Source organism: Aythya marila (assembly GCF_965140915.1).
Source record: "Aythya marila genome assembly, chromosome: 3".
Classification (NCBI taxonomy): Eukaryota; Metazoa; Chordata; class Aves; order Anseriformes; family Anatidae; genus Aythya; species Aythya marila.
In genome coordinates, this window is record NC_139044.1 from 51,829,904 (window position 1) to 51,857,512 (window position 27,609).

The window sequence follows — 27,609 nt, forward strand, 5'->3', positions numbered from 1 at the left end:
TTCCCATGGTCTGCCTTTCCTGTCCGATAGGACAGGGACAGTTCACAAGGAAGCAGAGGTGGGTCAGCACTTACCACTCAGTAATAACTGTACTCTAATTCTGCAACGTGAATAAATATTATTTCTAAGAACAGCTGCCATTAAGGCTGCTGAGGGTTTTTGTTTTTATTCTTTGGTTGATAAGCTGATTTATTCCCACTTCTTTTAATGCAAACCTTTGGTTTGAAATGCGGCCAGAATGAATTTGTAAATGTGTCGAGCTTTTAAAATTCAGCACTGGTCTGAAACATACGCTGTGTAGATGTTGGGAAGGAGCTCTGAGCTTTTAAATTAATGGTACAGGCCTTGCCAGAGCAGTTTTTTTTGTAGGAATCTGATGGGAACAGGTAAGATGAGGGCAAACGCCAAAACTTCCTGGTTTACTGAGTTACTGCAGTAATTACTTGTTTTGACATCTTAAAACTTTGAGCTATTCTGACCTCCCAAACTGCCTCACACCCCATGTGCTCTGTATTATCACGAGTAGAGGGAGAGACTGTGCTAGAGAACAAAAGCAGCAGGGCTTTACTGAACGCAAAGCCCAGAGCAGGCTTTTTACAAGAAAACGTATATTTTGTTAGGGGCCAGAAGGATGGGGACAGCTGAGTGTGTGAAGAATTCAGGATTTATTTAAGCAGCTTCTTTCTTAGTGCATGTCTTGTGCAACCTTCCCAAGCTGTAATTTAAAGGTAGCTCGGGCTCACCTTCTCACAGAAGGTGGCCGCGCAGACTGCCGGGGGGCAGATGTAATCTCCAAAACCTCTCTGAATTTGCTTTTTTACGGGCCGTATTTCGGCGCTGACCTGCCCCTTGCACTTTTTGGACGTTTTAACTCATTTACGGGAGTTCCAAGCCTCTGGTAAGGACACGGGGCGTTGGAGCAGCGGACGGCAAACCTGCGGTGCCGGAGAGGAGCCGGCGGCGAGGCTGAAAGGGGAGCGCTTGCTCCTTGCGTGAAAACGGTAGCCGAGTTTTTGACTATTATTATTATTTTATTTTTTTTTTTCCTCTCTTCCTCTCCTTTTTTCCTCCCTTCGTCTTCCCGGGGCTGTAATTTGACTGCTCGCCTTGGCCGGGCTCCAGGAATAAGTCCAGGCGGTTAATCTTTCTTCTCTCCCCCAGCCTCCGGGGGGGTGGAGGAGAGGAAAAGGGGAGCGGAGTCAGCTGCGGCCCGGGGCCGGGCCGGGCCTCCCCGGGGAGGGGCCGAGGCAGCGGCTGGGCTGCGGGAGCTGCATGGAGGAGGGGAGCTCCGCCGAGTCCCCTGCCCGCACGGGAGGAGGAGGAGGAGGAGGAAGTTTGGGGATTAAGCCGCTGCCCGGAGCCGGAGCGCACGGAGGGAGCCGAGACACGGCCGCGGAGCGCTGCGAGGGGGAGGCACCGACGGGGAGACCCCCGTCCGAAGCCCCTGCGCCCCGAGCCTGAACGGGAGGGGGGCACCGGAGGGCGAGAGGCTGCCGGTAAGCGCTGGGGGGGGGGGAGGGAGAGGGGACGACCCCCGGGTTGTGGGGGGAGGTCCTGGTGGTCGTTGAGGCGCCCGCAGCCCCCCCAGGGCCGGCCCCATCCCCTTCCCCCGGCCCCGCCGCCTGCCCCCATTGTGTCCGCAGCCTTTGTGCGAGCCGCCCCCCCGCCCCTCTCCCTGCCTCTGCTCCGTGCGCTGCTCTCGGCGGGGCTCCGGCCGGCTGCTGGTCGCTGGGGGACACCCAGAAGTTTTTTTGGGGGGCACCCCACCCCCCGGGCAGCCTCCGATGGGGAGAAGGGGGGCGTCGGGCGCACGCCTGCGCTCTGCTTACGGGGCTCCGGGCTTAGGCGAGGTCGTAAGGCTTTGTCGGGTCCTTTTTTGGGGTTCGGGGGGAAGGAGCTGCTCCCCTTAATGCACGCTAAAACTGCTTGGCGTTTCTGGTTTTACACAGGTGTTTTGCTAAACCGGTGTCTTTTGGGAAACCATCTCTAAGAACTTTGATGCTTTTAAGTAATGTTCATCGGGATGTGATGACTGTGGCCCAGAGGGGGTTAAAAGCATGATTGGTCTTATCATTAAGTATCAAGGATGTTTATCCTGGGGTGGGAAGAGGAGAGCGAGGTGGCAGAGCAGTGTTCCAGTGTCCAGCGGAACCACGGATGTGTTTCCCCCTCTCCCGTCCCCGTCCTTCCCCTGCTTTGTGGGCTGTGTGTCACAGCCCTTGTCCTCCTTGCTGAATGGGAAGCCCTTCGGACCTCATCCCTCAGCCAGTGTTGACAACCCCGAGGCTCTCATTTCCTTCCTTCACAAGTAACAGTGCTCCGGGTGTGAGGGAAGAGGACCTGAAACAAACTTCGATGCCAGCTGAACGTACAGCTAACACGCTCCCCTTTGCTCAGCTTTCCCCCCCTCCTCTGATTATTAATTGAGACACAGAAACAGCTGTGGCCTTGCTTTTTTTCTTTTCATGTTGCTTGCTGATAATTTTGGTATTTATAATGCTGCCTAGAGAACCTGATGACTTATAGGTGTTTTGAAAGCTGTGTAATGGGATCCTACTAATAGTCTTCTTTTGCTACCGTTTCATTCTTGGAGGGAACAATCTTTGCAGCCTGAGAGCTGCAGTTCAAATTTCCACAAGCGTTTGTTGCCTGTGCCTCTAGCTAAATTTATAAAGGAATCCTGTTAGCTCGTACAAAGCTAAATCTGGCAGTAGCAACTCCTGGCTATGTAATTCACTGTGGTTGGCAAGGCACAATATATAACTTCTTTGAGTTTTATTTAAAACTCTTTCTGGTGCCTGTGATGTGCAGTTGTCTTAATTTTGAGAGCTCTTCACCAATAGATGTGGGGGTGCTTTGAGAGGAAAACATAAGAGTTATGCTAAGGTTAGAAAATTTATTAATAGGGTGCTTGTCTTGAAAATATGAGAGGGCAGTCTGAGATCAGCCTCTTAGTGAATATTGGTATTGTTCTCTGGTTCGTCCCAAAGCTTTGCTGTTCAGCTTTGACTCTCTACTTCTCTATGTTCTAAAGTTGACAAATGGGAACGATGCAAGATGCTGTGATAAAATGGTTCAGTTCTGAATGTGTTCATTTACTGGAATGTTGTCGTTTTCCCACAAGTCTGTGGAGCCCTAGGTAAACAATATTGACCTGTGGCTGTATGACTGAGCGTATCCCTGCAAAGGCAGGTTATGATTGCCACACGAGGTGTTAATGTGTCATTTTTCTTGTTGTTTTACTTTATGGTTTTCAGAAATAGAAAATATGGGTGCATAATCAAATTGATTTGTAATCTGTAGTCTTACTTGAAAACATCTTGTGAAGACAGTTTTGATTTTTTTAGTGAAGGGTGGAAGTTAATGATGTGTGGCTTTGGAAATCTTCAAATAGTGAACTTCATTTTTTGGAAGCTCTCATGATTTCAGAACATCTGCTAATGTGTTTTCCCTCTTTCTTGGGCAGGATGTGAGAATACAAGCTAACTGTCCAGTGGTGTACTTTGGGTCTGAAGTTGTTGAATTTGAGGTCTTGGTATGAACTGTGCTTAGCAAAAAACCTGTGGAACTGTCAGACTGAGTTCTTAGTACCCTTCTTGTGTGTCCTTATTATTATTTATTATTATCTAAAAGGTTAAAGCTAGAAGTATCAAAGTATGTCAAAGACTCCTCAAAGAGGTGATTTGCGTTTATTTGTTTATTACCCTCATACTTGTCACCACCTCAGCACTTGCTTGGCTGGGCCAAATCTCTCCCCTCCCAAGCCTCTCCCCTCCCCTGCAATTCTTGGCCATCTTCATGGCCATGAAGTGGAGAGAGGCCCCACTGCTGGGTGGCAAATGGAGATGCTCAGCATCGCTCTTTCATGCACCCCATGGTCATAGGGTGGACCATGGGGTCAGGAAATAATCAAAATATCCAATATGGTGATGAACCCATTTAAAGGACTCTGGGAAGCATTTCTTGGATTTGACATCTATAAAGCCATGGCAGTTCTAAGTTACTACAAAGGAATTTTTCTGATATCCATTCTCTTTTGTATTCACTCATGTGTTGAAAAGGGTGATTGTTCTAGTAAAAACAACAAATAGACACATTAAAGTAGTTATGGCTTTAAGTTACATTAACTTAAATTCCTGAGAGGGCCAAATACAGCACAAAGGTATCTTGACTAGAAAAGATGCAGTAAAATTGTGTTTAAAAAAGATAAAAATCATGTCTACTGAAGACATATGGATTGGTTGTGATTATGTGTGGCAGTCCTTTCAGAATGATCGGTAACTTTTGCTCATGGGGATGATGAAGATGTCTTACTACTACTTATTCTAAACAGCATTTCTATTTTACAGTGTTGAGAGAGGGGAAAAAACCACCAAACCAACCAACAGAGAATTATTGCAGCCCTCAGCACAGTCTGGAGTAGCAAAAGGACTTGCAGAGGTGTTGCTGAATGCTTAGCTTTGAGAACCTGCATTGCTGTGGTTACACAGAGAGCTTTAGTTTGTGGAACTGGCAATGAGAAAAAAAAGTGGGAAAAAAGCGTTACTCTTGTAAACTGAGAATATAGAGGATGGGATGACATGGAATTCATAGTTTTTTTTTTTTTGTTGTTGTTGTTGTTTTTTCCTCACTTCTTTATAAAATATGCTTTTCAAAGCACTTCTAATAGATGCTCATTTACTTGTTAATTAATCTGCTCATTTTTGGAAACGAACCAAAACCTTTGGAAGAGCTGTGCAGCATCACCAATCCCAAATACTTTTCTTCCCTCCCCCAACTCCAGTTATGGCTCAGACTTCCCAGACTTGTGCATTTGGTTTACTAGCTGTTAATCTTCTAGTATTTTTCAGTTATTTTAGTGTTTTAAGACTAAAAAAGTCATACCTTCTAGTTCTTTTATTTTAACTGTTATGTGCAGGAACTTCACTTTGAAAGAAGAACTGAAATTCCCTGATGAAAACATCACAGATGAGGATGAATGGGGGGAATGGGAGCAGAGCGAGTAAAGAAGTAAAGTCAGTCTTGGTCATATCAGCAGCACAGTGGCAACAGTTATGATTGGAAGTGCTGGGTACACTTCTTGTGTGTGTGGTTATGAATACAAGAGATGAATGTGAACAGATTAAATAATAACTTGAAAAGGCTATTTGTGTTAATTCCATTTCCAAAAGAGTCTGTGTAACAAAGTAGCTGATAGCGTTAACAGTTTCTCAAGACTCTTTAAGGATATAAAACATTTGTCTATATATGGCTGTTGTATCAAATAGGTCTGCCTTATCTGATTCACCAAGTTGAGCTTTCATGAACTTACTTGGCCTAAAATAGATTCAACTGCAAACACGATTGCAGGTGCAGGAAAAGAGGGGCCTAGTCAGGGTGGACTGGGGAAGGAAATTGAGGGAAAAGCTGCTGATAGTTGCTGAGGAGGCCTAAAAGAAGCAGCTGTCCAAGCACTTAAAGGCTGCTTCAGACCACTGTCAGCTGTTGACTGGAGTGCCTTATGCGAGACCGGAGTTTGGGGTGGTCACTGACCATGTTCTCGGTGATCCTGATGCAGAGCCTTGCTGTGAAAATACAGAACAAGGTATCAGTTCAAAATCTTATCCAGGACAGAAACTTGATGCTCATGACTTGGTTTCTTTCTTCCTTCCATGGTATGAGTTCCAGTAGTCCTGCTTCCTAGTCCTCCACAGGACCGTGGGTGGTTATGCCAGTGGAAGTTACACATATGGTTTATAGGTGTAATCAACAGGTATATCTTGGGCTGGCAGCTGTTTCCCTTGCAAAGTTGACTCCTAAACAGTACTAATTATCTTTGAATCCTATAAGTCTTGCTTGGCTGCTCTGTCATTGAATTTCAGACTACAAGTGGTGCCAAGCCTCTTCCTGTAAGCATGCGTTCTGTAGAAACTTGCATGTGAGCCCTGCCCAGATGTTTTAAAATCTGACTTAATGAATGTTAACGTTGAAGTATTTGAGCATTCTTATCCATTCAGACATTTCAGGATCATGCCCCAGGCACTTATATCATATGGATAATGTTTTCTGCTGATGGGATCCATGCATCCTCTCACTGGAAGCACTGAGCAGGGGTAAAAGGGTTTTGTGGGACCTCTTGTTGTTGAATCACCTGCCCAGTGGCTTACTCAGAGCTGTTGTAGATAAAACCTTGATGTCCAGATTAGGAAGGGAAGGTTGTTTAGATTGCCCTAAGGAACGCTGGGGACAGTGTAACAGCCAGCTTCCTTTCACCGTCATGGCTGACAACTTTTCAGCGTTGTCATCTGGGTGTGCGTTTCAAGGTTAAAGGCTCTGCCTTCAATCAGTCCACATTAATAGTCCCTATCTCTTAGATTTTGTACGTAGTCTGTATCATTTGTACTTTCTCCCATGCTTCCACTCGTGTTAGGTGGAGTTATCTGTAAACACAGGCAAGTTTGTCTTTGCTAACTGGCTATAAAATAACTTTTCTTAAAGTATTTACCAATATTTATACCTCCCCCCATGTACCCTAAAATTAGCCAGTGTCAGCTGCAGCTTTGTTGTGATTCTTACCTACCAGTATGAACTTTTTTTTTCTTTCTTTTGCATTTGTTTTGCATGTCACAGTGAGGTCAGGTTCATAAATGGGGTTCCAAAGCATTTCAGAAATATGAAATAAACAGTGGCTGAGCGGCTTGGTTGCTGCTGCTGTCACTGATCTATGGCACTTCGATCTACAGTAACACGGTGCTTTGGTTCCTTAATACAGGAATTGACTGATACAAAGGGGAAATTACAATTCATCCTCTGAGAATTATTTTGAAAATAGATGAGGGGAACATAGAACTAGTGATTATGCAAGTCTGTTATCTTCTTTATCACTTCAGCATGCACAAAGTTTCCTACTCACTCTTTAAACTGTAACCAAGTTAATATGAACGGAAACATCAATTTAACTTGCAAGCAGGTTTGGTGCTGCTGAGATTATCATGCTGCAACTCCAGAGGTTGTAAAGCTTCGTCACTGTTTACTTCACAGTTCGTTTTCATTATCCTGATAACATACCTTGTGGTGTTGCTCAGAGAGCTGTCATACCTTAGTACCTGAATGATGTCAACATAGACTTCAGTCTGTTGCAGAAACACCTAATTCTTCTGACTTAGCCTATTTGAATGGGAGGGAAAAGTGTTTTTAATGAGTCATGAGTGCATTTGGGGAGACAGCTTGCCCTCCCTTACACACCAGCAGCGTATGATGTTTGTAATCTTTCCTTTCAGTCTTCTCTGATAATTGTCAGTCTCCCTCATGTTAGATGAGACACAAGTTATTAATCTCTGATATGATCTATGTTGGTCATTTTGTACTCCTGCCACCTGAGGAGGTTGCTGTCTGTCCTGCAGAGACAGGCTAACTTGCCCCACTCCTCACTGAATTAGCTTTATCAATTCCTTATCAGGTCAGTCATGTTGTGAAGTCTGTTCTCTTCTGTGGTAGGATGGTATCTTCTCCACTATCTCCTCCTCCAAACCTTGCACTCACTTAACCTTGTGAGTTTCTCCCCGACTTCCAGGGGAAACCCCTTAATATCTCATCTGAACATCTACCTGCTATATCAAGTATCAGATATGTACTGCTGGGGCAGGAAGAAATCTGGAAAACAAAACCATGATGCCTTCATAAGAAGGTAGTTGTCAGCTTTTGTCACTGAAAATCTGCTGCTTTGCAGTGTGTTTCATCTCTAGGGGATAGCTTTTCTCTACATACCTGATGGGTGCATCTGCCTACCCTGGCTGTGTGCATCATGTGGCTGTTGAAGCTTCAAGAGAGATAAGGGTGCCAGGACGGACTGAATGCCTCTTCATTGCCACTGTGTTATAGTGATGAGGGGTCTGCTCACTCTGTGTTTGTTTTTTTTTCTCCCCTTTGGTTCTTTAAATTGATGACTGTGCTGCATTAAGAGTCCTTTTTGTTTTTAATAGAGGATTGGTTATGCCTGTTTTGTGACAATTTCAGAAACATACTGGGTTGATTTCTCTTGTTTGCTAGTTACAAGTATTGCGCCTTATCAGCAGACGATTAGTTTTGGTAGTTAGGTTAGAGTTACTTGTGTATGCCTTAGGTGCCAAACACTGACTTCCTTCCTTGGGACAGTTTGAGGTCACGCAAAAAATGATCTGGAGGAGTTCTGGCAAGGGATTACTCTTAGCTGCTGACGTTCTCATGCAACTCCACCTTTGTGTTGCTCACTGCTGTGAGAGGTAGGAAGGCTGCATATACTTAGCTCATGCAATTAGCTTAATACATCTGGGAAAGCTCTCAGGTGATTGCATGTGGAATAAATCTGGTTCTCTGGGAAGCGGCAGATCTTCTGTCCGTTCATCACAGTTACATCATGCAACAAGAAGGTGCTACAGTATGTGGCCTTCCCTTGATGTTGTTATAGGCAAACTGCTTTCCTTGGCTAGGAAAGTTGGGCTATAAGTGCTGGCATGTAACTCCGTAATAATCATGCCCAATAAATTCTTAGTTTAGTTGTAGTTGTTGGTGATGAAACCTGCGCAGTGGTTTGCTGTCTAAGAAATGTGACGTTCTGCGAGTAATTTTCTTGTCAGATTTGTGTGGAATTGTTTGGCACAAGTACTTGTTTTTAAAATTATATAACCTATATTGACAATGGTTTATTATGTTGAACACATAATACTGTCCAAGCATTAAGGATAGAGTTGTCTGAATACAAGATACCATTTAGTACGTTTGGGGACCAGGTGAGAGCAGGGGTGACTTAATATTTATAATTAAAGCAGATCTGAGTCACTCCTACTTGTAAGCTTGTGAAGTGCAATGATACATAGTTGGGTGGGTTTCACTTGCTTTTCTTTTTCCCTAGCAGAAATGGGATAGGGAAGTCCTTGAAGAGCAGAGATTTCGAGATTCAAAACCGTATTTATGTGTTTGAAGAAGTCAGTTTGTTAGAGTACACTGATAATATTAGCCTTTCAGTCAGCACCTCAGTCCTGGACCATTAGTGTGTAGCACAAAAGGGTTTTGTGTCACTTTTTGAGATCTTAACCTAAAGAATCCCAAGAGAAAAACAACCCACCGGTCTTACTGAAAGTAATTTTGGTTGTATCTGGAGTATATCCAAAAAGAGAAGTTTCATCTAACTGGGTTTTGAAAGATAGTTTTCTGATTTCTGGACTTTTCGTTTAATGTTACAGTGAAATTTCCAGGTGGCAGAATGTTTTACAGTCAAATCATTCAAATCAACTTTAATGTGACTATATCTGAATATAAGTGTCTTATAAGTTTCTATAGCTGAATGTAGGTTCTGCTTACCTTGGGTCCTGTGCAAGGCTTCTTTTACATTTTTAACACTCCAGTAAGGTTTTTAGCTTAAACTAAACTAAACTGCATGCTTTACTACATATATCTGTTAATAAGAATTTGAATCCTATGTATCTTCTAAAAATGATTAGGAAAACAAAGTTTTTTATTAATAGTTATGATGTATTTTTGGAACAACTGAGGCAATTTTAAAGCAGATAAAAAAGAAATTATAGAACAAGTGACAATATATTTGGTTAATCAATTTCTTTTAGTGGACATGCACATGTTTTCCTTGTGATAGTGTTTCTAGTGCAACAGCGTGTTATATTCTTACACTGATGTTTGAGAAATAAACCTTATAGTCAATCTAATTGGTCAAAAATTTCACAGAATGAAAAATTTATCTTTCTATATGACAGGAAAATCTGAAAGAAAAAGACAAGACCTGTAGAAAATATTTTCAAAAAAGTTAAAGGAGGTTGATAGAAGATCTCCCCATAATGTCCAAAAGCTTGTGCTTCAGTTGGTTCATAAGTGACTGTAGGACCCTGCCAGAAGTCATCAATCCAAAGGCTTTGAAAAGCTGTCGGATGCTCTGGAGTTTAGAGAATATCTTTTTGCATTGGATCATTTATTTTAATTGGGAACTAAGAAGCTGTTGTGGATGAAACTGTCATCAAACCAGAGTGCCACTGTAGAAAGTTTAGGTTTCTTCCTGGTTTCCTTATCTGCTCACACTCTTGTGTGTATGTGTTTAAATGGTCATGGTTTTTGCTACTTCTTATGTGTTGATAGTCTGGCTCTGTCTACGGTTCTTAAAGAAACTACTTTCTTTAGCAATTGAAACGGGGTCCTTTGCCTCTGGAGGGTTTGAGAATAAGGGAATTTGCACAGACTAAATGGAAAGTAGCATGGTAATTACAGCTCATGCTGTATTTTGCTTTCTCTTAATTTACAGTCTGAGGTACAGGAAGGTAGTCGGGCATTTGAATGTTACAACTGTTGCAGTCTAATCACAGGAACCTACTAAGACTACTCATATGTTCCTTTCTGCAAATTCATAGAAATGTTAGTGGAGACTATGTACTATGTACTTGGTTACACATGGAGAAAAACTAAATGCTGTAAATAAAACTGTAAATACAATTGTCATTCAGTGATGGGGCAAAAAATACACCTTTTAAAATCTGTAAAATTTCCATGTATTTATCATTGTAAATTTAGCAACTGCATGGGGAGAAAAAGTGTTGATATTTCATTTAAATAATAATAATAATAAAGCATCTCTCAGATGGAGCAGTGTTTTTGTACTTTGAAAAGAAAGTAGAGATGAACATCATGCCACATTAGCAAGATTGAATTGATTGTATATTGTTTAAGTTGAAAGTAGACCAATATTTTTAAAATGGATTTTTAGTTTAAAATCTTGCCTGTTTATGGTTTGGTTCCCCTAGACCAAATTAACTTGGACACCCGGCTGGGATTCTGTTTATTCTGGTGTAAGAACAGGCATTGGGCAGAGCATCTTGGTCCCAAAAACCTGGTAATGGTGAGAGGCCTCTGTAATGTTCCCAGCCAGCTGAATGCCTGAGGTATTTTGCCATACAGGAAATCAATTGCAGCTGACTGTGCGCTGTTTCCACTCCAAGTATATAAACATGACTTATGGTGATATTAAAAAGAAAAAAGAAAAATCCAGTCTTACATTTAATAGCTACCTGGAAGTCCAGAGTGAGAACATTTGATGTTCTGTTCTTTGGGTTCTTCCCTGTCGTGTCTGGCTGAGTCCATAGCACAGAAATAGCTATGAAGGAGAGGCGAGGCAATTTAATCTTGATGTGCTCCAGAAGAGGCAAACATAAGCCCATGTTTCAGAGAAATGAAAATAATAATTAAAAAAAAAAAAAAAAGTTATGCATGTTTGATTTCTGGTTGACCTTCTGAATAATATTGTGGAGTCTGGAAGGATTGTAAATTTAGGAAAGGTTAAGTTTAAATCAAGAGACCTGTGGTTCTGATGGTTTCAAGATAAGTCAATAACTTTTGCTAGAAAGATCTGCATCACAACTGTATCATAGAATCACTAAGGTTGGAAAAGACCTCCAAGATCATCTGGTCCAACAATCACCTTACCACTAGTCAAAACAGTTGTGTTTTGTGAAGTGACAGCCAAAATGGTATTTTCATTTGGATTCATTCTTTGTTGATTCTATGAAAATAGCTAGATCAGATGCAGCTACCAGGCAGGTGCTAGGAGATAACTAACGGAACAGATTTGCTTTAGAGCTACTGATGTGTCCTTATATTGCTTAGCAGGAAAGTGGGTGGCTCATTAGATAGGAGTTTCCAGGCATTAAAGACAATTAGGTTTAAAATCTGTGATAACAATTTCTAGAAGCAGTGTGGCCTGAAGCTTTCAGAGTTTAGATCTTGGGAATTTGAGAACACTTTCCTGCTCTGAATCAGACTCAGACTGTAACCTCAGATAATCTATTTCAACTAGATTTTAACAACACGTAGGTAGGTAGGTATTCGCAGAGGTGGTAATGGGATTTTCAGAATCACATTAGTGTCTAATTCCTATTCAAAACCTAATACCTTTTAGTTTGTATGAACCAAATTCAGTCCGTGCTACATTTTATTCAGCTTCTCTAAGGCAAAATGCAAAGGCAGTGCTGGGAGTGTGGCTTCACGTGCATACAGCACATCTTCCCTGACAGGTTAGAGTTGTGCTGTTTTATTTTTTCTCTAATTCCATAACTTGTACTCCTTTTACAGAATGCCGTAGCTTGAACAGAAGAGAGGAAAATTGACTCCACTTTTCCTAACCTAACAGTGATTTCTTCGGTGAGTGCTCTACCAAGTACATATTATCATTATTATTATTTTCTTTTTATAAGCAAAAAGATCACGCCTCTGTCTCAAAGCCTCTGTCTGAGATGAATATTGGCATTCAGTGAAAATACTCCAAGTTAACCATGAGACTGCTTAACATGTAAATCCCAAATAAGTCTATGTACAATAAAGGTCAGAGATGTTAGCCAAGATGGTGGGTTTTATTGATGTGTGTGCAAGTGGAGTTTTATACTAATAAAATAAAAAATTTGAGGCACCTAAGCAGTTATAGCAGGTCTGTAATTTTGTTGCAGTTATAGCAAGTCTTCAATTTCAGCATCTGTTTCAGTAACTCAATTTTTGCTAAAGATCTGTAGCTAAAGTTTTGGTATGCTGCTTGACTCCTCCATCCTTTTGGAGGTAGGAGTGCTATTTTTATGGTGAAGGAATGGTCTTGTAATTATGAGGAGTATAGGGCTTAGAAGATCTGGGACATCTGCATTCTGTAGAGATTTCTAATATTGCTTATGTCATTTTGAGAAGGAATTGTTCTTTCTGAGTTTATTTTTTAAGGGTTTAATTTTCTTTATGTACTCTTACTACATAAAGGTCCTGCAGGACCTGAAGATCTTGAGATAATAGGAAAAAACAGATTTAAATATCATGGAAGTGTCTCTTGATTAGAGTAGGCAACTTCATTTGTTTCACTATTTAAACCATATTGATGTTGCAGAGATCTTCATATAATCATAGAATATTCTGAGTTGGAAGGGGCTCACAAGGATCACTGAATCCAACTCCTTCATGATAGGGGTGGTTTGAGATTCCCCAGTAAATGTTAATCAAGAAGATGGCTTTAGCCAGGGTCCCTTTTTCACTCCTTTCCCTCCTTTCTTACAAATGTCTCAGTCTCAGTGCCAACCCAGAGGAGTGTTTTCTTCTCTTTGAAGAAAGTGGGCATTCAGTGATGGGCTTTGTGGGTAACTGCACGAACACTGGTATTTGGAAAAACTCGTTGACTTATAAATAACCCGTTTCACTGCTTTCAGATAGAGCATCTAATGCTGAAACTGGTATAGCATGGATCAACTTAAAAAAAAATGTTAATTGCCACTCTGGCTTCTGTGAGCTGCAAAGGGAATACTAATGTGCTATGTTAGGACACCCTCCTAATATTTATTTTATACTATTGGTGGTAGGATTTTTGTAGTATGTATTTTTTGTATATATTTTATGTATATATTTTTGTAGTATGTATTGATGATCCAGTTGTGTTCAAACATTAACACAATTTTAGGAGAGTGGCAGCTTTAAGTCACTTCCAATATTTTGAGATTGCATAGCCTTAATAGATAGGCAGTAGTGGAATTGCTTAGCATTCAGCTGAAGCTTACATCTGATAAACATTAGAAAGATCTTTCCTGTGGATCCAAAGGGTAACAGTCTGCAAGCAGGAAAGCATTTTACAGATCTGGGCTGAGAGAGGAAAGACCAGAAATTCTTCTAAAAATAGTAACTTGAATTTGAATAGTGTTGCAGTTTTGATTTGAATAACGTTGCATGATTTAACATATGTTAACAACAACAAAAAAGGCGTGACCTTAATTTGGTACACTATTCAGTTGCATCTATTATTTGATGATTGGTTAATTACTAACGTATTTTTTTTCCTCCAGAGTTATGGGGGCTGGGCTGTACGTTCCCAGGCCCCACACAGCAAATTGTCTTTTTTAGCTTGAAATTTATGCGTATCAAAATGCCCATTAAGTATTGGCCTCATGACCTTAGGAAGTGAATTACTTGCACAAATTCTTTCCCTTCTCCCTGATTTCCATTTCACTTCAAATGTGCCACTTGGCCTTGATTTTGAGTTGGGGTTGATTTTAATATGCTTGCATGATGAACAGAAAAGCTGAATGAGACTGTCAGACTTAATAACTTCTTTTCTGAAAGCTGAGACAATGGGGCTCATACATGTCCTAAGAAGCAGAGGATTTCCTAAAATTCTTTGGGATACATGGCAGACAAGCATATAGTTTACAGTGTTCCAGAATATCGTATCAACAAAACTAGGGTGTGTGGAAATGTTTCTACTGAATGGATATTTATTCAAGGGCTAGATGAAACGTATTTAGTAAGGAATTAGTTTTCTTTCATTGTCCCATGAAATTATAATGAGTGGTGTTCTGTAAAAGGGATATCTTAATGGTTTGGGCAGATACAGCTTCTAGGGATGGATGTTAACTCCGTAGCAAATAACTGTTAGTAATTTTGGTAAATTTGCTTCACGTTCCAGAATTAAATCTGTAAATTTTAAGAATGTTTTCTTTCTGGAATTGTTTTGGGGGCATGGGGCAGACAGTTTATGAAATTTGTTTTATATTTTTGTTATCCATGTGACTTGTCTAACAACATTGTGTGCTTTTAATTGTTTCAATAAGGTGCTGTTTAGAGTACAGTAATCCTTGGAAAGAATTAATGAATATGAGCAAGCAACTCTTAAAATCATTACATCTGCTGTAGCAGAGGAGGAAATATCACATCAATCTACATGTTCTAACAATTGAAAATGAGTTTTAATACACAGTGTGTTTATGCTAAAAGCCAATACATATTTAAAAAACAAACAAAAATTTCTTGAGGATCTGTGCGTCACTGATTGCTTTGTTTAGGCCAGGTCTTTAATAGTATGAAGGCTTGCAAAACTGTGTGGGGGTGGAAAGAATGATGCATGCCCATGCGTAAGGTTTTCTGTAAGTCTGGTCTATTTTTGGTATGCAATGGAGCAGAGGTATAGTGCAAGAATAGGGTTTCAGTTGGGATATGAAGGCCTGTGAAAGCTTTTTCATTGCAGAAAGTGCCTACTGGATTATTAGTGCAGTTGCATTAGTATCCATGGGAATATTGAGGGCTTAATTTAGCGTACTAGATTAGGGTCTAGTGCCATAATTAAGGCTAGAAATTCTTCATAAGTTTACCCTAAATCTTTTGCAACTGATTGTAGCCAGGCTAAAATAGAAACAATGTGAAGTGAATCTTTAGGGTTGTAGATTGTTGATGGTTTTATGAAACCTGTCTTTCTACTTCGCTATAGAGAAGCTGACCGGTAAATGTGATGTTTAACACAAGTATGCGCAGATCTGACTAGATTTCTCAAAATATAAATACAAATAATTTGCTGGTGACCTACTGAATGTCTAAACACTTACTACATTTAGACTAACAGTTTTATAAAAATCATGGTAACTCTTTAAGCAGTCTTTTTTAATTGGTAAAAACATTTTGTCCAGGTGCTCCTTAATTTTATTGTCAGTTCATGTGTTTCACGTTTTCAACTGTGAAAAGATTCAGTGAAAAGAATTGTCTGGACAAATTCAGTAATAACATAATTAGGATTTTGTATATTCTGTGGTCAAAGGATTCTTTTGATTTTTTTTTTTTTTGTATGTTAAACTGTTGAACACAATTTCTTATATGTACCTTTAGGTTTTTTTTTTTTTTTAAATAGATCCCCAAAGACAAGCTCATTCACCCTTGTATTCCCCCTTCACTTGCTCAGTGGTCAGTCCTTTCCCACTGCCATCTCCTATTGTTACGGTCAAATGATCAAGGAAAAGTGCATGCTTCCTTTTGTGTCCAGTAGATAGGAGTTCTTAATTGATGACTGCTGCTTTCTTTCTGACATAAAGGAAACGAATGGGCAGTAGTGATTATAGCACATCTGTTGTTTTCTGTCGGGCATCCTGTGCAGCAGTGATACTGTCTTGAAGACTACTTTTTTTTTCCTGTTAGGGACTAGTTAACAGGGGGGATATGGGTGACATGTGACAGTATTGTTCCTTTGTCACAGGTGTAGCCAGAGCAGAAAAACAAGCTGCAAGCTGGGACAGAAAGAGTTGTTTATATTTTAGAAAAAAAAGAAAAGAAAAAATTGTTAAAGCTTTGGGGATATGTACTGTATTTTGATCATCTGGGATAGGTAGAGAGTCCTGTCTTCAGAGGGCATTCCATCCATGGTAGGTGTAAGCTCCAAAATCACACTGAAAATGGCTTCTGCTGGGGAGAGGGAGAAACAAAATAGCATATGTAGCCAGGGTATGAAAGCTGAAGCATTCACACTACCACTGCAGTTTCTAGGATCCAGTTCTTCAGCCTGTGGGATTGTTGTTCATCTCCTGCTTGACAATCTTTTGCTTGCTGTGTTGTACAACTCCCAGGAGAGCTGAGGCCTGGAGGACTCGGGTGTGCTTTTTCCAGGGACAGAGCTGGGGAAGATCCCTATATGGCTTTACAGACCTCAGGGAAGCAAGTTTGGGGAACTGATGAACAATGAAGTTAGGAAAGGGTCTGGCATGAGTGCAGAAGGGGACTTGAAGGTTGAAGGTGGAGAAGACAGATGTCGGGAAATGATTGAGGGAGGCCAGTAAAGCAGCTGAGTGAAACAGGCACGGGGTGGTAGTGCAGTGTTTCACCACTTGTCCTGTGCATCATACCAACCATGCTTTTTTGTCTTTCTGACTTGTATCATAAAGAAGCGAGTGGAAGTGGGATGTGCAAACCCCCAAGAGTGTCCACAGGAAATGTTTTTGCTCTCTCTTGCGTCACAAGGTGTGTGGGAAAAACGCGAACATGTGAACTGAAGGAGCTCTGTAAATCAGAGCCCTTACCACTTAATTTGTTTTTCTTTGAGTCTTCCTTTTCCCATTTATTATGTTTAATTGCAGCATTTCTTGTAAGAAAGGTGCCAGTACTCTGTTTTTGCACAAGCTAAATATTTTGGTACTTAAATTGACAATGTTTATGTTGAGCTTGGATGAAGTTGGTTGACTAAAATTAGTACACTGGGCAGCACTGCCCTCTTTGGAGTTTCTGATGTGTGTTAGATAAAATAATATGTGGGTTGTGTGTGTGTGTGTGTTTTTCTTTCTCTAGTTCTTTTTTGTCATTTTTTGTACCAAAATCTTCTCTGCCCATGTCCTCTTACAAGAGCATCTCCATCACTTAACAGAGGAGGTGTTGAGATGTACAACTTTGCATCCGTAAGATGCTATTTAGCTGGAGGCTTACAGCCTCTTTTAGGTTAAACAGGTTTTTCAAATAACAGGTGCACATGGCCACTAAAGATGGGAAAAGTAATCAAGAACATAGTGTTGTAGATGAACATTAAATAGCTGAATACAAAGCTGATGATACCATAAATCAGTCATACTGCAGTTATGTCCCAGCAGTACATATGCACTTAGTGTCTTAGCAGAATGCGTATCAAAGTGTGACCCTCCTTCTTGGGTCTGATTTCCACCTGCACTATAAATCTGTGGACTGTGTAGAGTAATTAACTGTGTAATGATTCAGCATAGTCAAGGTTAAACTTATGTCATTGCTGTTTTTTTTTTTAAAGGCTCGTCTAAGGGTAATTTAAGCAATTAAATAATTGTTTTGCTTTCTGAATGAGATACAGAGACTCTGTTCATGCCTCCAAAGGCTTTTAGCCTATTCTCATAGGATTTCAGTCTTATCTTGCATCTGTTGGCAAGCATCAAGTTGTAGCTAAATATTAGTCATGGCACCAGCCAAGTAATACAGGAAAACCCCCATAGAATCTGTTTAAATCTATTTGTTCATTTTTGGAAATTCTGTTAAAGGGGCACTGTTAATATGTATGGTAAGTTTTAAGAAACACCATAGTGCATAGAATCGTACCTCTTGCATGACTCATAATAAACTGCATGACTGCTTGTGAGACTTAGTATATACCATTTGCTATATAGAAATTTGCTAAAATGTTGGTATTATGGAATCCCAGATTTGGGAATGGATGTGACAGCTTTCTTCCCGAGCTAAAGATAGCAGTAGGTGACTTGTAGCAGGACTGGGATTATTTTACAAAATACTCAAAGGCAGCTCTTTAGCTTGATCATTGACTACTTTGCACAGAAAACAAAATCTTTCAAAAATCTAAAAATACTTTTTCTGTTGAGGCAGATACTCATCAGAGCGTTTGATACATAGCTGTTTAGTAAAAGAAACTGTATCCTGAACTTCAACCCCTAAAAGAAAGATTAGCTACTGCTTTTATCAGCACAGACATCACTTTGAAGATACTAAACATCTGGTTTCCTTCTGGGAGAATTACATTTTGTCCACTTGACCCTTTGTAAAAGTAAATATTTATTTTAGTTACATTTTGTAGGAATTTGAAGAAATATTTAATACATGGGAAAAAGAATACTTTACATACGTAGCTAGAATGGCATAAGTACAGTACATCAAATACTGTTTTGTTTTCTACTCATGAGTTTCTTTTGTGATTCAGAATAATACCAGTATGCAATCTGATGGGAGACATAACTATGTTTTTCCTTTATTTTTATTTTTATTTTTAAATAAAACATTCTTCTTTTCCCTCATGCCCTCATCATCTCCCAAGAGCATATTTGTCACCCTCACAGAAATTTCGACTTTAACTTCTATCCTTCAGCTATTGCTATAAACTTTGCTTCAAGGATAAATCCGGTCTGTATTGTATTTGCTTAGTATATAATAATTTAGATATGTGAAGCTGCTTAGTAAAGATGGTATATTTTGTATTTGGATATCCCAGTCATCTGTGATCAAATGGAGGACAAAGTTTACTAGAGATGTAGCTTCTAACCTGGTTTGCAATGTAGAATAGAAAAGACCTTAAAGTCACAACTGTTTTATTTGTTTCTTCTGTGTAGAAAAAGAATGCCTTGGGAAAAAAAATACCCTCCATACATCTTTAAACACCAATGTTGGTTGTGTTGTGGGAGTATGAGTGGGTGGGTGTATATCTTTAAAATACCCAATGTAGCCTTTTAAGTAAGAAACAGCATCATACTTTGAGAAATATTGTACTTGAAAAATGATTTTTAAAATGAAGCTATTTAAGATTTTTTTTGGCCAAAAATATTTTGTTGGAAAATAGCAACTTATTGAAAATAAGAGTTTCACGCACAAAAAAGCAAGTTTCAACAAAACAACTAGCAAGAGGAATTTTTGAGATAAAGGATTCCCCAGCACTGGTATACATTTTCTTGCAGAAATATCAGTGTAATTTAAAACCAAACCTTCTATTCTCTGGAAAGTTATTTTAAATCATTTTTGTGTGGATTGCAGCCTTCCTATGATCTCTACCTCTTCCTCTCAAAGAACTTAGATATTTTCAAAAGTATACTTATTATTTTTGGTAAGTTTAAAAAAAATATATAGTTGTATCCAATATACTGATGTTCATTTCTGGGATTTGTTCCCAAAGAAAATATTTTTTTATTTGTTTTAATATGAACAGCCTCTCAAATGTCAGACATGACATGACTGGAATCATGTCAGATGATTCACTGTATTCCCTTTTGTTCCCCACTTGACATATTTTAAGACTTCTGCTGATGACTTGTCAACGAAGTTAAGGCCTACTCAAAATACTTGTAAGTTTGATTTGTCCTTTTATGACTACCTAATAATATTTCAGGTCTAAGTTGCATTGCTTATGTAATGGTCACCATAACTGCTTGTTTCTTTATTGGATGTGCCAGTGTTGAAGGTTTATAAATCTTCAGGGTAAAGTGTAGCCTTTCAAAAAACTGTGTGCCACTTCTAGATTCAGAATAGAGAGCTTTTGGTCAGATGGGTTAGAGGACAATTAAATACATTTGTGCTAGATCTGTCTAGAATCTAAACCAAAACTATGATCAGAGTTTTCTTTGTTTATTTTTGGGAGTAAGTTCATAGTTTTGAAATTTGCTTCATACGCCAATATTTATGAGAAGTGACAGTAAAGTCGACTTTAAACAGGATGTTATAATTTGAAAATGTATTGTTTCTCTGAAGCACATCTGGTAACACAAGATACAATGCTATTAGTTTGGGGGAGGACAAAGAGTTCTTTATGAATTGGCACTAGCTCATTTGCTCCTGAATTAGTGATGATCAAGGGCAGGGAGTCTGAAGTAATGACCATCTGCTCTTTTGTTAATGTCCAGTAGACTTCAAGAGATGTTGTGACTGTGATAACACACTTGTGCTCACCATAGTGTCCATATTGTTACTATATACAGAACAAAGAAATAAAAGCTGGATGAAATTTTAAAATTCAGATTTTTTTTTTTTTTTTTCCAAGAGGACTGTCTTCTTTGACTTCATTGTGTTTTTCTTGTTTTTCATTGAAACAGTAGTCATTTAAGTGGTAGATACACTGGCCTCAAACTTGTCCTGAATAGGGTAGAGGTGGAAGTTTACTGCTCTGCCACTGAACTGAGAGTGCTTAGTGACTGCTTTGCCAGAAAGAAGAAAATCCTAGCAAGCAAATTCACCTTTCAGCATTATTTTCTGTTTTCCAGTTACTCTGCAGTCCTGAGAACTGAATGATTTCCTCCAGCCCCCAGGGGAGATGAGACATAAAACCAAAATGTTTATCACTCCAGGGACTAGATGAGTCCCACACAACCATTTTATCTGCTGTGGTGCCAAAGGGAATGGACGATAATCAGATGAGTCCCCAACTATTTGTGTCTGTTCTCATTCATCCCATGCACCTAGGTTGAAACCCAAGCTGTAGTTTAAATGTCTGAGATAGTAATTCTCATAAAACATTTTTACAGCCTTTCAACACTGAGAATGATGTAAATTTCTTCATATTGTCGAAGCATATTTTGTTTTATACGTACCCTTATCAAGTGTAAGGATATAGGTACTCGAGCAAATTCTTTAGTGTAAATAACTGTGTAAATGAGGGAGGCATGAAATTCCCCTGCATGAGCAATTTCCTTCCCTGGTTGCCTGGATATTAGTCTTCAAAGGTGAGTGACATAAGCCTGTTGTGTGTTTGCTGGAAATGAGATTAGTAGCTGGGGCTTTTCCTTAGAAAGAAATTGGCAGTACTGATAGAAAAATGCATACTTTAATTCTGTGTGTGGAAAACATAACGTAAATATACATTTATATATAAATAGGCATAATATAAATATTTTAATGTCTATATTTTTGTACTTCCTGCAGTTGATCTGTATCACTGAAAGTAAACAAATTATTTTGCCTAGATGATTCTTGTGTGTTACTCTGGGATTGTAAACCTGTATTTTTAAAGATGCTGTTCTGATCATTGAAGATGCCAGTGTCCACTAGTGTTTCAATATGATAGGATGAATTAAAGGATGGAAGATTTCCAAAGTATATTTCATGCCCTACATAAAGTATTGGTGCTGAACTTATGCTGTTTGTGTATGAGGTTTTCACTGCAGTCTACAGCAGCAGTATGCATCTTAAAATAAGATACATACAAGAATACATATACCCTAACATTAATTGTACTTACTCAAAGATTTTACCAATCATGTCTATCAGTCTAAAGTTCTGATGACTTTTAAGGAAGCTGTCGTAGTTTGTGGTTTGCCTTCTGACTTTATGAATAACACCATTTCAGCCCTCCTGCTTTCTTCTTCATTTTACTGTTTTGCTGGACAGCTTCTGCTAGTGCCAGAGAGGAGAGGAAAGAAATATACTGTCTTTTGCAGCAGCTCTAGCAGCTGTTAGTTCCCAGAAGCAAAGTAGGGTAGCAGAGGAGAAAGACAACCACTCACAGAAGTTGGTGCCGCTCTCCTGATCAGAATGATTTTAGTGGGGTGCAAAATCAAATCGCAAAAGTTGACAAGAATATGGAGGAGGAAAAAAAAGGGGGGGAGGGAGGGAACAAAATTTTAATTTTGTCTAGGAATAAAACCACAGTTTTAAATATAACAATGGGATATGTGGGAGGGAACAAAGGCATAGGTAAGAGATGGGAAGGCCAGAGGTGGCTAGGGGCTCTGCTAGGTGAAAAACAGAGGAGCCATATGTTTTGTGATTGGACGTATGTCATCAAATGTAGAAAAATTGGAGTTTGGAAAAGACTTATTTAAGTTTATTTTTATATGAAGATCATCCTGTTTGTTTTTGCAAAGCTTAAGGTACTGACTTCATTCTGTGACTGTTTTTAGTCTTAACATAAAAGCTGCTTAGGTGTGGGCAGAAATAGATACACTTGTCTTTTAGGACACAATTCAGTTTTATATGGAGTACTTTTAATCCTGAAGAGACTCAAAAGCGTCACACAAGCAATAGTGGCTGTATGCAGCTTCTGGGGAACACAGCCCTCCTAGGGCAGGTGAGGGCACCCCTGAGGAAAACAGGGATGGAAAACGCTGTTGGGCATTGGGGAACGTGTATGCTACCTTCCTCCACTTCTAAATGTGTAGGGCTTTGTAGTGGTCTTCCCGTTGCATTTTTTTGTATTTAAAAAAAATCATATATTTCAGTTGAAAGGTGGAAAAGCTTTATTTTTTTTTCCTGGTATCTTCTTATAACCTTACCAAATAAGCATTCTGATACATTAGTTAAAGTACATCTTGGATAGACTCCTTGCAGGAGCTAAAAAGAGCAAAACTTCAATTAAACCCCCAAAAACATATGTGAGGTAGACTTTATCTACCACAGTTTTAATGCATAATTAAAGTGGAAAGTACAAAACATATTTTTATAATTGCTTCTCTGAAAAATGGTACAGGCTCACATAATTCCTTAGAAAAATTGCTAAATCTTCAGCCTCAGAGATTTGAGGTTGGTAGTTACAGGTAGTCTGTTTTAACCATTAATACTAATTTATGATAAATTAATGGAATAGTTGAGTTGGTGTGTAAATTTTGCCCTCAGCTAACTTTGGAAAAAGACAAAATAGTTGTACAAGCACTACAAAAGTTATGTTACTTTAACCCTCTGGGGCTTACATTATCCAAATCTTGTTCCCTGTTTCTTACTTGTTTTCTTTTACACCTACTTTGAAAATAAAGCCAAGTAATAAGAATGTCTTGACAGAAGCATCACACACATACGTGTTTTAAAATACGCAAAACTTTTCTAAATATCAATTTAGATTTAAGACTTTCAAAAATTTTCAATTTTTATTTATTTATTTATTTTTAATTCTGGTAGTTATTTCAACCTGAACTGAAGCGATCTTTTAAAGTATGCTGGGCTCCTGTTTTCCACAAATTAGGGCAGATGCCAAAAAGGCTAGTCATTTTTTGAAACTTTTGGCCTTTTTTAATACTTATGGTGCCTTGCAGCTTCTTCCCTAACTTTTAATGGTTTCTGCTTAAACTGTACTGGAGTTAAGCAAACAACAACAACAAAACCCAAACCACAAAAATCTCACTTCCGTTGAGGGTCTGCTTTCCATTTCATGCTAGCCTTACCCTGCTAGTGTCAGAAGGGCTGCCTGAACTTTAGACTTGTGTGTTCCCTGATATGGTATCTGGAAATGTCCTCTCACTACAAGAGAGCTGGGAAAAACGGGGGAGGTAGGGACTGAGGCTAAGAAAAATTGTACAAAGAAAGAGAAGAATTTGAAACTGGCTTGGTACTTGTTGGATTGATGTGCCATGACGGGTCAGCACTTAGTGGGGGATGAGAAACGCTGTTGGGCAAAAAGTGCAAGCAGCTTGGTGATAGCCCTGGGAACACTGCAGGGGCTGGGGGTGGTGGCAGGGAGAAGGAGAAGATAGGGATGAAAGGGAGGTGGAATGACTAATCAAATCTAGAGGAAGCAAAGTCTTCTTTCTCCACTTACTCCTATTGCTTCAATGGAGTAAGGCTTAGAGGGCTGCAGAATCTCATTTGCTCATGCAATAGAATATTTTCCTGCTTTCTGGAGTAAGATACACAGCCCTTTGTGCATTTGAAATACAGCGGGGATTTGTTTATTTATTTTATTTATTTTATTTTTTTTTGCCCTGTTGAATATGCTCACATCATCTGGGAGCCTGGGCAAGGCCAGGTGGTAGTCTTGCTTAGCCGTGCTTCTTGCTGGATCCAGCTGAAACTTGGGCTCATCAGTATGCACTTGGTGTGCCAGCGTCCTTCAGAATGTGGGACAGCCAGCAAGAGTAGAGGAAGGGGGATTTTAATGTACCAAGGACTGAATTACTTAATTTGAAACAACATTAATGGGAATACCTTCGTGTTTTTGTGTCAGTTAATAAGTATTTGATATTTGAATAAACCGTTAAGGCTTATAACTGTATGCATATTTAGTTGTTATCTTGGCAGTGCTTTAGGTTTGTTCCCCTACTGCTGAATACGGGAGGCTGTTTTGTAGAAGGTTCACTTAAGTTATTTCTTCCCGTAAAAGTGGAAGAAAAGGAACTTTCATCTGAATTCACTGGGCTTTCCTCTGAGAATTCAAAAGCCTTTGGAAGTTGGCTGAAATTCTTGATGCTGAGTTGAGTAATATCCCCTTGAATATTTACTTTAATCAAGTCTATTCAGAGATCCCTCCCCTCCCGTCCTTGTATTGATTTCCAGAACTTGATCAAATGACCAAAGAAATGCAGAGCTTTGCCTCTTGTAGATGGGTTCTCCAGTCTTATTCCTGTGGCCTGACTTTGTGTTTGGCGTTTACATAAACTGAAGTAACTGGAAAGGCTGGGATTAGTACTGCAGATCTTTCACTGTCAGTGGAATTGCATTGCTGGTGGGAAAGCAACGTAACTCACAAATTTTAGTTGTCTCTGGAACTGCAGATTTTGGGGAATTGTATTAGTTTTAATTAAGGAAAAACAAAATCCTTTTTGTAGCTGTTTGCTCTTTTTATCATCATCTCTTTCTGAGGATAGAAATAAAATGTTTGATTGTTCTCTATTATTCAAGTATGGATGTGATACATCTTTCAGTCTAGTAACACTTAACTCAGTGGGAAGAGATAGGAAGTGAGATAGCCCTGGATCAGTGATGGCAATTCTAACAACCCAACGAGAGCAGGAAAGCTGACTGTTCAACTCATGATTCATTCCTGATTCTGTAGTAACGGTATAAAAAGGAGAAAAAGCTTCGGTGTTTAGTGTGGTTGAAATGGAAAGTTAAGAAAGGTGACCTTCAGCAGTGGTGTGAGCCATTTTGTGGTGAAGAGAGGATAACTTGGACTCCTTTTCTGGGTGAAAAGTGTCTGCTAATGTACAGATTAAAAAAGGTGTGCGATCTTAACACCTTTTAAAACTGTAAGTTAAAATTAATGGAAACCATTTCTTGACTACCTCTGGATAATCTGTATTCAAACATGATATTTCCAGATGATCATTCTACTTCAAATAATTTTCAATCTAAAACACTAAAAGATGTTGGATGATTTTTCTCCTATCTCATGGAAAGGTACAAAGCAACATGCATTTCATGAAAAAAAAAAAGTTTCACTTGGCACCAGCTGTGAATAGTAGAGTTGTTTCAAGAATCTTAAAAATCTCTGAAAGACTCTCAATGCTCGCATACTATTTTTATAAGCTGTCCATGAAGTAATGTCAAGTGACTATTATTTCACTTCATGATAGGTATTTCTTTGTCTCTGTGTTTGAAACCCAAGTCAAATTATTTATTTGAGAAGGGGAATGGAAGTCCTGTCAAAATGCAGAATGGTTTTCTGACTGATGGGGGTGGACATACAGCTGAAGGAAATCACCTTTCCAACTATAACATTTGTAAGCAATGTTTTTTTTCCCCCCATGTGTGTTTCTGAATGGAACTAGTGTTCTCATATGGGGCCAGTGAAGGTCTGCATGTGGCCATGCTACGTTCAGTAATAAATCCAGCATTTCTAGGAAAGCATGTTGGAGATAAGAAGCTTTGCATGTTTATGGCATTACAGAGGGAGTTTCCCTATCTAGGGAATATTTCATTTTAACCCAGAATAAATGTTCATTCAGCAGTTTATCAACTACTTCTGTCACAATGGTCATTCAGATTCCTTTGCAAATTGTAGCAGGTTAAAGATGGTTGCTCTGTGTAGTTTTGCTTTCAGCAGTGTTAGTCTCTTAGGCACTGCTTGTGTTAATCATAATTGTGTGAAATCACATTTCCTTTCTCTTTCTAGTCATATTTGATTTAATATTAAAAATTCTTTATAGTGATTATATATATGCACGTTTGTTTTTGTATATACAAAAATTGTGATTAGCCAGAGATTAAGCAGGAATGTAATTTTAAACCATGTAGTTTCTTGGTGCTCTGCACTGTACATATGTATTTAAATGCCACAGAAACAAATAGGGCTAAACTTTCAATTATAGCATTCTGCTGAACTGGGGATGGGATATTCAAAGCTTGTATACGGAGGGAGGGCCTTGGCTCACTGTAACCATTAGTCCAAGTGTTCTGTAGATAACTGCAAACTTTGGCTCTAGAAAATATATCATTTGCAAGCTGCACTTCAACAGTTGTGCTCTGGAGTGGTTTGATAAATAATGTAGTGTTTCTACAGGAAATGTCCCAATCTGAGTTATGAGGCCATTCATTCTGACAAATTAGAAGTGAACGTGCATGGTGCTGTTAGTTTGACTGTTATTAATTTCCTCTTTTTTCCATGTGTGTGCAGTGTGTATATAAATACATGTGCACACCCAGGCATACATATTCTTAAAGTAGGAAGAAGGAAAAGTTGAAGAAGCGTGCAGTGGTTGTCCCGTCAGCTGCTTGCACTAGGTCTGGGAGGCAGCCAACGTCAGCGTTTGGGTAACTGGAACATGTCATAGTTTAGAAAGCTTTAACTGTTGAATGTTTTACGACCTTTTCTCTGTTGTTTGCCTAATTTTATGTACTCTGTGATGAAAACAAAACCTAAGAAATTTTCATTAATCACATTTCACCATAAGCAAAAATTAGATGGTCTTTTTCTGATGGCTGCAAGGAGAAAAATGTGTTTTACAGGGTACGTGTAAGGAACTTTGTTATGCATAGCTGTACTTTGGCTAGCAGTTCAAATGACACTTTTTGGAAAAGCCAGCCTGAATACTCCTTTTCTAATCATTCTAAAGCCCATACCTAAGCCCCCCAATTCAGCATTTACACAAGCCTATCCCAGTTGCAGGAAACACACAACCAACTTTCAAGGAGTCCTTTTCCTGACAGCGAGTCTGTAAAATTGTAACTGTACCTTTCCTTGCAAAACATAATGGAATCACCATTTGCTAAGGAGAGAAAAGAACTCAGTGAAGGATCCAAGTGTAAGTGATAGTTATCCATTATCATGGTTTTAAGTAGGCTTCCCTTTTGTGAATAAGCAGCAGCAATGCCAAACCAAACATTCTTTTGTACCTTTTTTTCCCCTCTAGCTTTCCAAAACAGTTTACAGTTGAGGGGAAAAATATATTTCCCTCATGTTTACTTGGAATTAACTTTGTTTAGGAAATTTTTTTAATAAAGTGAATGAACCATCAGGACAATGCTGACACTTTGTCTTTTGTTAGTATGATGTACTTCTGGAAGTTTTCTCTTATTTTCTTTTATCCCTTGCAATAAGGTATAAAGTTATTTCTTTCAAACTGTATAGTGAAGCCAAATATATTGCAACCATTTTATTTAACAGGTAAAACAGTGTAATTAGAATTGTTGCATGCTAATCAGCCTGTTGTTAGCAAAATTAAAAAT

The 27,609-nt window shown here is 39.2% G+C and overlaps 1 protein-coding gene across 5 annotated transcripts in view; it reads left to right on the top strand.

Moving 5' to 3' along the window:
- The first annotated feature begins 1,243 nt into the window (after positions 1-1,243).
- The window catches only part of PLEKHG1 (pleckstrin homology and RhoGEF domain containing G1), a 135,406-nt gene continuing 109,040 nt past the window's right edge, over positions 1,244-27,609 (top strand). For 4 of the 5 annotated variants that reach the window (XM_082757215.1, XM_082757216.1, XM_082757219.1 and 1 more), the window contains exons 1-2: positions 1,356-1,496; positions 12,088-12,156. The gene's annotated coding sequence lies outside the window, so the exon portion shown is untranslated. Of the gene's footprint in view, positions 1,497-12,087; positions 12,157-27,609 lie in introns of all 5 variants that reach the window. The other variant, XM_082757218.1, reaches the window with a different exon arrangement.